Source organism: Podarcis gaigeae (assembly GCF_964106915.1).
Source record: "Podarcis gaigeae genome assembly, chromosome: 6".
NCBI lineage: Eukaryota > Metazoa > Chordata > Lepidosauria > Squamata > Lacertidae > Podarcis > Podarcis gaigeae.
The window spans coordinates 48856246-48867879 of NC_139682.1; the positions used below are offsets into that span (position 1 = coordinate 48856246).

At 43.0% G+C, this 11634-nt stretch overlaps 1 protein-coding gene across 1 annotated transcript in view; it reads right to left on the bottom strand.

Moving 5' to 3' along the window:
* Positions 1–1483, bottom strand: part of LOC310846141 (adhesion G protein-coupled receptor E3-like) — a 34169-nt gene extending 32686 nt beyond the window's left edge. The window contains exons 1-2 of the mRNA XM_083742208.1: positions 1432–1483; positions 600–659 (exon numbers count right to left, since the gene is read on the bottom strand). The gene's annotated coding sequence lies outside the window, so the exon portion shown is untranslated. The remainder of the gene's footprint in view (positions 1–599; positions 660–1431) is intronic.
* Positions 1484–11634: the final 10151 nt, after the last annotated feature.

Here is an 11634-nt window from a genome sequence, read left to right on the forward strand (position 1 = left end):
GTCAGAAGGCCATTCTGGCTCAGAATCATAAATGGAGTGATATTGAAAACCTTCCCAAACAGGACAAACTTGTATTCGAAACATGGAATGCCATCCCCAACACTTATATAAACATGAAAAAGTATGCATTTGGAGTCCTGTCGATCTTCGGTTCCACATATGTATGTGAGCAGGTCTTCTCCAACATGAACTATATTAAAAACAAACACCGATCACGCCTCACAGATGACAGCTTGCAAGCCTGTGTGAAAATGAAGGTGACGTCTTACAGCCCTGATGTGCAGACACTGAGCACTGAGGTTCAGGAGCAAAAGTCCCATTAACCTGGTTACCTGGTTGTAAATTAAATATTTTAATTAGCTATTTGTCCTTTTTTCTTGAGATTGACAGCTGACTGCACGATCCTGTATATACAGCATTAAGGCAAGAAACAACATATACAGTGTTATATTTGTTTTAAATGTTGCAATGTTTTTGCGGCTCCCAGTTGTTGTTGTTTTTTTGGAAACGGGTCCAAGTGGCTCTTTTTGTCTTAAAGGTTGCAGACCCCTGATTTAGCATATGATTTGCTAATGCTGCAGATATGGTCCAAAATGTACCTTTCGATTCCAGAAGAATCCAATATGCAGCAGGGGGCTGTTGCTGTGGACCAAGTGTTCCTATTTAAAAAAGAAGAAACATTTTTATCACTTTCTTTTTTTTTACTTACTTACATATGTGTATAGTGGTACCTCAGGTTAAGTACTTAATTAATTCCGGAGGTCCGTTCTTAACCTGAAACTGTTCTTAACCTGAAGCACCACTTTAGCTAATGGGGCCTCCTGCTGTGCTGTAGGAGCAAGATTTCTGTTCTTATCCTGAAGCAAAGTTCTTAACCTGAAGTATTATTTCTGGGTTAGTGGAGTTTGTAACCTGAAGCGTATGTAACCCGATGTACCACTGTATTATACAAAATTGAAAAGGGTGAAAACAGGAAGCTGTTGAACAAGGCACTTTAAGATCGGGGGTGGGGGGGACGGTTAGCCACCAGCTGGAGGACTGCCACTACTGCCACTGGGAGAAGCCCTCCCTGAAAATCACCAGCATAGTCCCACTTTTGCTGCCAACAAATAGCAAAAATGCTTTGAATGTTCCATAAAAATATGGAGTATACAAACACAGTGACATGGCTGGAATTGCACTAGCCTGTCCCCGTAAGTTCAAGTGAGCTCTATGCAGCACAGGAGAACTAGCATCCCAGACTGGGCTTTGTAAAACCTTATTTTTCAATAATTTAAAAGCTGCTGTGGTTATCCATTTAGGAAAGGGACAACATGATGAAAAGCAGGCTTTCACTGCAAAGAAAATGAGCTGGCATAGATCGCAGCCACAGTAACTTAAGTTATCACTGACCTTCCCTCCCCATCCCGCAGCAGATGAAGTAATTTCTACCTTTTACATTTTCGAGAATGAGAAATCTGGAGATAATCCTGTGAAAAATGATCCAAACACCAAAATAAATTTGTGTTTAAAATCACCTGTTTGCTGGGATAGAAAGCCCTGTATTGATTCTTTTAACAGAACATAGCTGAGACGGCAGATGCTTGGAAATTAAGCAAAAAGATGTCTAAAGCAGAAAAGTCTTCCTCACAAAATTGAATGCATTCATCTTTAAAATGCCAAAGGGTCTTTTGCATTTTTACTGAAATAGATATCCTTCAAATATTCCCAGGTGTGTTTTTTCCCCTGGAAGGGGCTGTAACTCCCTGCCGCCTCCTCCTCCTTAATCATAGAATCATAGAATTGTACAGTTGAAAGGGAGCATGAGGATTATCTAGCCCCTGCAATACAGGAAACCTTTGCCCAACATGGGGCTCAAATCCAAGACCCCAAAATCAAGAGTACCATGCTTTACCAACTGAGCTATTGGGAGAGCCTGATGTTCAACACAGTGCCAAAGAGAACAGTCCATCAATGCAAAGATTTCTCCTTGTGTGCTGGAAAGCCCTCCCTCCTTCTCTCCTCCCCCCCCCCCCCCGGGGCTATTCTGAGAGTTCCCCCAAACCTCCAAAGCAGATGCTGGGGGCTGTGTGGGTGCATATAGGGGGAGGAAAGGGGCGGAAGTTGAGTTACGCTAGTGCTAATCCTTGCATATGTGTCTACCACTTTCGCTGAAAATAGAGTGTGCTGAAGGCTTTGGCTAAATGGTCCTCGTTGCAGTTTGTTGTGTTGTAGCCCAATGAAAGTTCTTGCACATGCCAATCTGCAGAGTATCAGGAAGAAAAGAGTTGTTTCACATTGCCTGCTACTACCTGGTCCTCTTAACTGCTGATGACAGGGACTGAGACTGAGTCCGCCGCCTTCTATGTGCAATGCATTTGATCTCACTCTGAACTATTTCTCCTTGCTTACGTTGGATTTCTTAGCCTAGCAATTTCCTACTCACCCAGAAGGCAGATGAGTGCAGTCCTCATGGTCTTGTTGGCACTGGGGTAATGAATGCTTGAGACTTAAAGCTTATAGGAACTAGGAAATGCTGACAGCAGATGTTTTGAATGAGTCGTCACGTTACTCTACACTTTACATAATGAATATTCAAGTTTGTCGACAGACCATAAACATCAAATATACTGTAAGAGGATCAAGATAAGTGGGGTAGGGGGGAACAAAACACCTGCCCCCGCACACAAATTGTGCCCTTTTTGCAAGAACATTATAAAATCCAGAAACAGGTAAAAATTTGGACTAATTTCCCCTTCAATAATTGTGATCTAGTTTTGATGGCCACAGCAAAGAAATTGGTTGTGCGCTCTGTGATCTTACAATTGGAATCTGCCATTGAAATCAAAACATAAAATTCATCGGTGTTCCCCAAGTGTAGAGAAAGTACATGAGGCCGTGTGATGTGGCTGTGGAATCAAGCCAAAGGCAGAACTAGTCCAGCATCCTGTCTTGCAGTGGCCAACCAGATGCCCATGCGAATCCCACAAGCAGAATGGGAGTGCATTATCCACATTTATGATTCCCAGTAAGTGCTATCCAGAGGCATTCCTCCTCCAACATTGATGGTAGAACATAGCCATCGTGGTTGTCCACCATTGATACCCTTGTCCTCAATGAATTTGTTCAATCCTCTTTTAAAGCCGTTTGAGGAGGTGGCCACCACCATCTCTTGTAGGAACAAATTCCTATACGCTGTGAGAAGAGCTTTCTTTTGTCTGTACTGAATCTTCCAACACTCAACTTCACTGGATAGCCCCAAGTTCTAGTACTATGAGAGAGAGAGAAATACTTTTTCAGGTGAGGTGGCCAGAACTTTATTCCAGATGCAGTCACATTGTATATTTACACAACAACATTATCATATTGGCAGTTGAGTGCATGTTATATTTAAACCAACAGATAAGGCTCTTATTACCTAGGATATGAAGGGCTACATTTTGGAGGCCTTTAGACAGCTGGGCAATATGAAATATTATTAATCTTATGCTAGTAATCCCACTGCATGATCAAAAAGGTCACTATAATGTATGAAGCTCTACTTCAGGGTTACATCTCAAAAGCCACTTACAATATCCTTATGGAAATAGATGAAATAATATCCCAATTTTATCTGCTTCTTAAAATACATGTATAGTTCCTAGAAGGTGTCGGCATGCCACAGCAGCTGCTGTGATTCTCCAGAAGTTTGACTTCTCCCCTGGAGCTGCACTCCATAGTCTCTTGAGATAGATGGATGCTAAGAATCAACTTGACCTTCCCTCGGAAGGTAGCGGACTCATTGGAGCTTTTTAAGCAGAGGTTGGGTGGCCATCAGGGACGCAGGTGGCGCTGTGGGTTAAAGCCTCAGCGCCTAGGACTTGCCGATCGAAAGGTCGGCGGTTCGAATCCCTGCGGCGGGGTGCGCTCCCGCTGCTCGGTCCCAGCGCCTGCCAACCTAGCAGTTTGAAAGCACCTCCGGGTGCAAGTAGATAAATAGGGACCGCTTACCAGCGGGAAGGTAAACGGCGTTTCCGTGTGCGGCTCTGGCTCGCCAGAGCAGCGATGTCACGCTGGCCACGTGACCCGGAAGTGTCTCCGGACAGCGCTGGCCCCTGGCCTCTTGAGTGAGATGGGCGCACAACCCCAAAGTCTGTCAAGACTGGCCCGTACGGGCAGGGGTACCTTTACCTTTACCTTTACCTGGGTGGCCATCTGTCATGGTTGCTTTAGCTGAGATTCCTGCATTGCAGGGGGTTGGACTAGATGACCCTTGGGGTGCCTTCCAGCTCTAGGATTCCATGACCTTATGCATATGGAGTGTGTGCTCCACAACAAGGCAACCAAGAAAACAGATGAGAGAGGGAGTGGCCAACCCATAGTTCTACACTTAATAATGAATTAGCTCCCATAAATGGGGTGTGTAACTGGGATGTCAGATGATGAACAGATGTCTGGATACTTGCTACGTTGTGATATTTTTAGTTCATGTTTGATTCCCTCTCCCTAATAAACCAACACCGTCACCAACAATTGCTGTCTTTGTCTCTCAATATTCATAAAGGCTACAGTGGCCTCTAGTGGCCAGGAACCATGACTGCAGTCCTGTATAATTGTAAGGATACTTGGGATAAAAAAGGACTTTGATGTCTCTCAACCTTTGGCCTCTGAAAATGAAAGAAAAAAGCCTGACAAATGAAAAGGTCTCAAGGACGAAGGTCAAATCAGGGGTATCTATGAAAGCTGTGTAACATGTAGAAGAGAATCAGCTTTCTTTGCACTTGCCAGAGACATCTCCATAATGTATACTTTCCATAAGCTCACAGCTTCGGGGGCACATTGTTAAGAAACCTGCACATCAGATTTTGACACATCTGGGGAGGGGAGGGGTCATTAGCTTGACTCCAAATGGGTCTAGGAAAACTGAAAGTTAATGGTAGCAATTTAAGAGTTAAAGGTGGGGTGGAGAATCCCAAGCCCAGTAGCCAAATGCACCCTTCTAGCCCTCTCTCTCTCTGGCCCTTGGGAGTCTCCTCAGGCCACACCCCCACCAGCCCTGGAAGTACAGCTGATAAGATGCTATGGAGAGAACCTTGAGACACTTCTGGCCAGCCACACTTTCTTGGCAGCAAAACAATGCAATGCCTTGGGAGCAAAACAATGCAATTGTTGTGGAGTTGATCCCAAGGCTTTCCAGGAAGTGCAGCCAGCAGGAAGCTGCAGATGGAGCCTTGTGCTGATGTGAGCATTGGGAACTGATTGGGAACTGATTCATCTGACAATTTTGCCCAGAAGTGCAAATAATGACAGTGAAAAAATGCTTACCTTGCTTATCTAGAGAGGTGGTTCAGTGTTCATTTTGTTGATGCACTGTTTATTTTAAGTTTTCTTTTAAAACTTAAAATATTATATATATAAAGAAAACATGGAAAATCCTGGCCACCTCTAAGGTCAAGTCAGTTGGATGGCTAACCCTTCCTGGAAATTTCAGAGAAATTCCTTTCCCACCTCCCCATCATGTTGTTTTTTTAGGAGGGTTTTGCTTTAGCCCCTACTCAAGGAATAGCTGGAAAGAAAAATTCAAAATGTTCATCCCACTCCTACATCCTCCCCACTCCCTGTGAAAATCCTTTTCCTGACAAAAAAGCTGTATCAGTCTAACCATCTCTGTCCCAGCATAATAATATAATAATAATAATTATGTATACCCCGCCCATCTGGCTGGGTTTCCCCAGCCACTCTGGGCAGCTTCCAGCAAAATATTAAAATACAATAATTCATCAAATATTTAAAGCTTCCCTAAACAGGGCTGCCTTCGGATGTCTTCTAAATGTCAGATAGTTGTTTATTTCTTTGACATCTGGTGGGAGGGCATTCCACAGGGCGGGCACTACTACCGAGAAGGCCCTCTGCCTGGTTCCTTGTAACTTCGCTTCTCGCAGTGAGGGAACCGCCAGACATAATAATACGAATAAGAATAAACTAGTCCAAGTTAGACTTGCCAGCCAGACTGTGCAAAGGATGACTAATGTATGGATTTTTGTTTCACTTCATTAAAGAGTTCAAGACGAGACATGTTTCTATACAATTTAAACCACAGGCTGTGCTATTTTTAGCAAAGTGGTGAAATGAGGGGGGTTTTTTGTTTCTTATTCAACCAGATTGTTCTTCATTGAAAAACACTTTGCTCTTAAGCCAAGCAGAGATTTTCCCAACAGTGTGCACTACTGGTAAGGGGTAAGGAAGCCCAACTGTGCTAGTGCAAATCTTTCATGGGCTTCTGCTGGTGGGACCAGTTAGCTGAATCTGTCCCAAGCCATAGTCAGCTTCATTCAGCAGAATGAGGCAAAAGAATGCTGAGATAGTTGAATGGATGGCACTACTTCAGACTTGTAGGTAAAGAGTCGTATTCCCAAAATTTCCCATTTTATTCTGCTGCGCATAGTGGCTCAGCCTATCCAAGCTAACTAAGGGACTTTTCAGGTGAGATATTTCTGTAGTTTATGTCTTTTAAAGGATGTGACGTTCAATGTCATTGTGCCACTGGGTTTGGTTTTGTTTCACACAAAGCTGGTGGGGTCTACCCTCAAGACAAGCCAAGGTAGAGAGCTTAAATCTTTGCCCCTGTCTTGCTCTTATCAAAGTGGGAGGAATTTTTTTGACTTTGCTCCTTCTTTATAGATACAGATAATTTAATCTTATTTATTGCATGAAAATCATAGCAATAACTCCAAAGCCAGGGGACAATGGTGCCACACAGTGACTCCAAATTACGAGGGGAATGCATGGCAGGGATTCTCCAGAATCTGTTCCTGGGCAAAAAGGCAATACTCCAAAATGTATGGCTAAAGAGCTCCTCCAAGGCATTTGCAGAATATTTATACCTCACCAGTGGCGTAGCGTGGGGGGTGCAGGGGGGGCCGGCCGCACTGGGCACAACATCTGGGGGTTAGGGGGCTCAAATCCACAGGTTAGGGGGCGCAAATCCACGCCTTAGGGGGCGCAAATTACTTGCCTTGCCCCGGGTGCTGACAACCCACGCTACGCCACTGTACCTCACCATGAGCAACTGCAGCCTGTATCAACGTGTGTCACTAAGGAGGACGAATTCCAAGGCAGCAAATCCAAGGAAAGCACCAGGGGTGGGGTAGCATCCCTGCCACACCAGAGATCAGGTTTAAGATGGGGAAATGGCCCTAGCAGGACCACCAATGGTAACAGTAAAGGACAAAGGGCTCTGAGAGCTTATTGCATCATTTCTGTACTTCATCATATCAATATCTCGTACCTGATTGTATTATCATGCTTTCATCACAGGATTGTTTCAGTCAAGGATCAAAGTCAACCTTTATCTGGTCCAGAGGCCTGCTGGATTTCTGAGGTGAGGCCCAAGGGGCAGCCAGCAGCTGGATCCAGTGAGAAGTCCTCTTCCCCTTCAAAAAAAAGCAAAACCGAAAAACAAGACAACCATTCCTGTTTGAGGGAGAAAGTGTGGTGACGGTAACTTGGTGAGCAGTGCTGAACAACCTGATCTGAGACCATTTCCACTCCCCCACTTGTTTTCAAACTCTCCCTCCAGAATGAGGCTGAGGCCACCATAACTATTGCCAGCTGGAAAATATGTCAACAAACCCCGGACTGAAAGAGTGGTGTGGGACCCTTGCTTATTTTCCTCCCTCCTCTAGATCACTGTTGACTTTCCACTCCAGTTGCCCTACTATGTTTGCTTCATTCATTATTGTTAATATACCGTATTGGCCCAAATATAAGCCACACTTTTTTTTCCAAATTCCGACCATGAAAAGTCAAAGTGTAGCTTAAATTCGCGACCTTACAAAAACTGGCTTTTATGATATCGCTGCTGAAACAGACATATGGTAAAACGGAACAAAAAATGTTTTATTGCTGATTTGCAAGCTTGAGACTGTTGTGCAATTAATTCTAATGCCATTCATCGCTTTCCCCGTATTTTACAGTGCAATATTGGTTTTTTTTATTTGTATTTACAGTGCTATGAACAGGTGTTTAACCCACTTGCAGGTCCTCTCTAGTACCCATAGGATTTTATTCTACATTTGCCATTTACAGGTGTGAGTGCCTATGGATTTGTAGCAATTGAATAGTGATTCACAATTTTAGAGATTGTACAGCACCTTTTGCAGGCGGCTTATATTCAGGTATTGTCTTTTTTTCTTTTTCCCCTTTGAATTTTAAAGGTGCGGCTTATTTGCAGGTGCGGCTTATATTTGGGCCAATATGGTATTATTACCAGTAATTTTAGGTTTGCAACATTCAGATTAATTCTACTTCTCGGTTCTGTGTGGACTGTGACATTATCATAGACACAGGTAGTCAAAGGGTCAAATAGCTGACAACTGCCAGATCTTACTGCCTCACCTTCTTACCTCTTGGTGATGAGTTTGTGAGTAAGCACCCTGATGATGATGATGATGATGATAGCAGCAGCAGCAGCAATTACTACTACTATTACTATTAATACCGCCCACTGGCCTTTTTGAATTTGGGAGTGGGGTGGCAAGGCTGCTGTTGCTAATGATACCATTTAGGGCATTAGAAATAAATTTCTTTGGATTAATTAATACAACGAGCTAGACTGCAGTCCTTGTGTGTATACAGCGCAAGTGCACAGTATCCTTATGGCCTGTGGTGGGATTTGATCAAGCCTTGTCCACTCGTATAATTCTGTAATCAGCAGCTTAAATTCAAGATCCCAAAATAGTAAGCAGGGCATCGCATTTCCCAACCTTACTTTTACAGATATTCATTCAGCTTTCCGTGTTAGCCTGACCTTTGTGGATTTGCTTTCCATAGAAAGTTGGCGCGCAGTCAGGAGTGAGGGTTTTTTAAACTTAAAAAAAAAATGGGTTGCACATTTTGTAATTTAGGAAAGGGTACAACATGCCTGAGCGTAAGTGTAAACCACTTGTGTCGTTTGAAGGAAGTTGAATTACAGAAGGCTATTATGTTTTTGCAACTGAGGGTAATCAGTTACTACGACAGCAAAGTTGTTAAAAATTGAGGAAAAGCTGTCTATCAAGCCAGGCTGTTAACCATCTGACATCTAATCCCTACATGCACATCCGTTATCTAATTGACCTTCTCATGGTTGCCATAGCAACTGAGAGAAAAAGAAGGGATTTCCAGTAAACTGGAGGAAAAAGGGTATCACATGGAGGGGAGAGGTTTTGAGGTTGAAATCAGCAATGAACAGGGGTACGGAAGAGGCAAGCCACAGCCTACGCCCCCAATTCAGACCTCCATAGGAGGCAGACTGAGAGCCACAACCAGCCATATGTGGTTTTTCTTTTCTTTTTAAATAACAGCCTGGGGCATGTTAGTGCTCTGCAGCCTCCAGCTTCCAGGCTCCTATTTCAGAAACCAGAAACAGAGGTATGCTCACTTCTTTAAAGAGGACTTCATATTCATGCTACCTCCATTTTAACTCCTCTCCCCGGATCAAGTCACATTTGGCAAATAGTGACCACTGAAAAGCTGTCACCTACTGGTAGGGATGGAGGAGGAACTTGACTGCGTTTGCATTTAAAGGTGAACCTACCAAATCTGTACTATCTGAAACTATACATGAATCAAAACATAGCCATCCTTCAAAAGTCCCTGAATTTTGCAATTCTCCTTTTAGGCCAAGTAATGCATAAGAAACTGCATATACTGGTGTAATGTGTGTATAAAGATGCACATATTGGTGAATATAGCATACAAAATGCATTATTTCAGGGGAAATTGCTCTGCAAAAACATGTATATTACACAGATTTGCATACAAAAGTGTATATTAGGAGAAATTCACTGGTGAATTTTCATGAGGACTTAAACAAAATTCACAAACTGATGTAGAAATGCAAAGAATCTAATTTTTAATGGGGGAAAGACTGAGAGAACCTGAAACTGAGAGATTTGCGTATCCCTGCCTACTGCCTTGGCTGCTTCTAGCCATCTGATTATTTGCAGCCACCATCCTGTGTCAGATTTTACTGCAGGAGTCAGGTTTGCGGTTTTGTTCTTTAAAAAGCATTTGCAGCGGTTTGCAATAGTTCAGCTCCATGCATGAGCCACAGTTGCACACAGTCAGCTACCAGGTATCCAATGGTTATATGAATTGGATCTAAGTAAGGATAGATAGCATTGAAACAAAGGTGTGTGTGTGTGTGGTGCCAAATTTATGTATAAGCTAAACAGCTATAGCTTAGGGCCCCACTCTCTTGGGGGCCCCAAAAAAATTTAAAGGAAAAATATGGATGTACATTTCCAAAATCTAAGATAAGATCTAAAGGAGGGGGGACTGGATGTACATTTCCAAAATCTAAGATAAAAAACAAATAAAATTAAACCTACATACAGCAACAGTGTTTTGTGTTGCGTAGGCTCCTATGATGTAAGTGATGGGTCTTGCCAGCTAGCCTGCTCCCTAAAATATCACCTATTAAAATATGTTACCTTCAGTAGCTTAGGGCCTCATCAAACCTAAATCCGCCCTGTGTGTGTGCTAATCTGAATTAAAAGTTTGTGTGAAAAAGGCCAAGGAGAGGAGTTAAAACAAGGAGATAACAGGAATGTGGAAATTCAAAAAATCCTGAAGTGCTTTTTCCTCAAAGTTTTTTTGTCAGATGAGGGCATTATCCACCTTTTTTGAGAGTGCTTCTGTCCATCACAGAAACCTCACTAGATAATAGAAGAAGTTAGAATTCTGTGATGTGCTCATTCAACTTCATCCATTTGACCTAAGAAATATTTGATGCTCATTGTAAAGAAGGAGGTATGTACTTCTCTACATCATGTGAATGGTTCGGAAAGCGGGTACCCACACTTGAAAAATCATCCACGGTTGCACAAAAGCTTGTGTTTATTTTGTGTGGTTATTTGGGCAAAAACACTCCATGCCCGCAATTCTGAGAAGAAAAGACGCATGTTTATGGAAGATACAAGAAGATTATTACAAAGATAAGGTGAGGAAAGAGAATGAAATGAAAAGCGACAAGCATTGAGCAACATACCCTGGTCGAGAGGCGGGCTGCCAGTGATTGAGAGTGCAACCCTACACATATCTGCTCAGAAACAAGTCCTACTGAGTGCAAAAGGACTGGTGTACAGGGTTGCCACCTGAGAAAGCTGTAGCAGGCACTCACCTTTACACTCGGAGCTGAACCAGGTGGAAAGGGATAGGGATGAAAGAAGGGCAAACAGAGGAAATGGGTCTAGAAACAGGTGCACTTTATGGTAAATTGCAGACAGGAGCATGCCTAGAAATATTGGAGGGGCTCAGAAAGGAGCAGCAGAAAGAAGAATCCTGAGTGAAATACAAAAGATGCTACCTGAGAACTGGATCTTTCAAGTTCTCTCATACTTAATAGTTGTAGCGTTGTTGCTAAATAAACAAGACAATCTAGAGGTGGTGTGTGGGTGTGTTTAATTACATACATAGTCAGATGCTCAGCCGGTAAAAATTGCTATATTTAATATCTGTTTGAAACCAGTGCTGTGGATTTTGCCCTGTTACTCTGACCCAGGGCAATCCTATGCACCAGAAAGATTGCAGTCATTGTCTAGTTTTATGCAGGTTCCCTCTTTCTGCTTCTGTAGCTTTTTTTATCTTATACGCAACTTCTATTCAACAAACAGCTTTTGGTAGAAGCTGTGA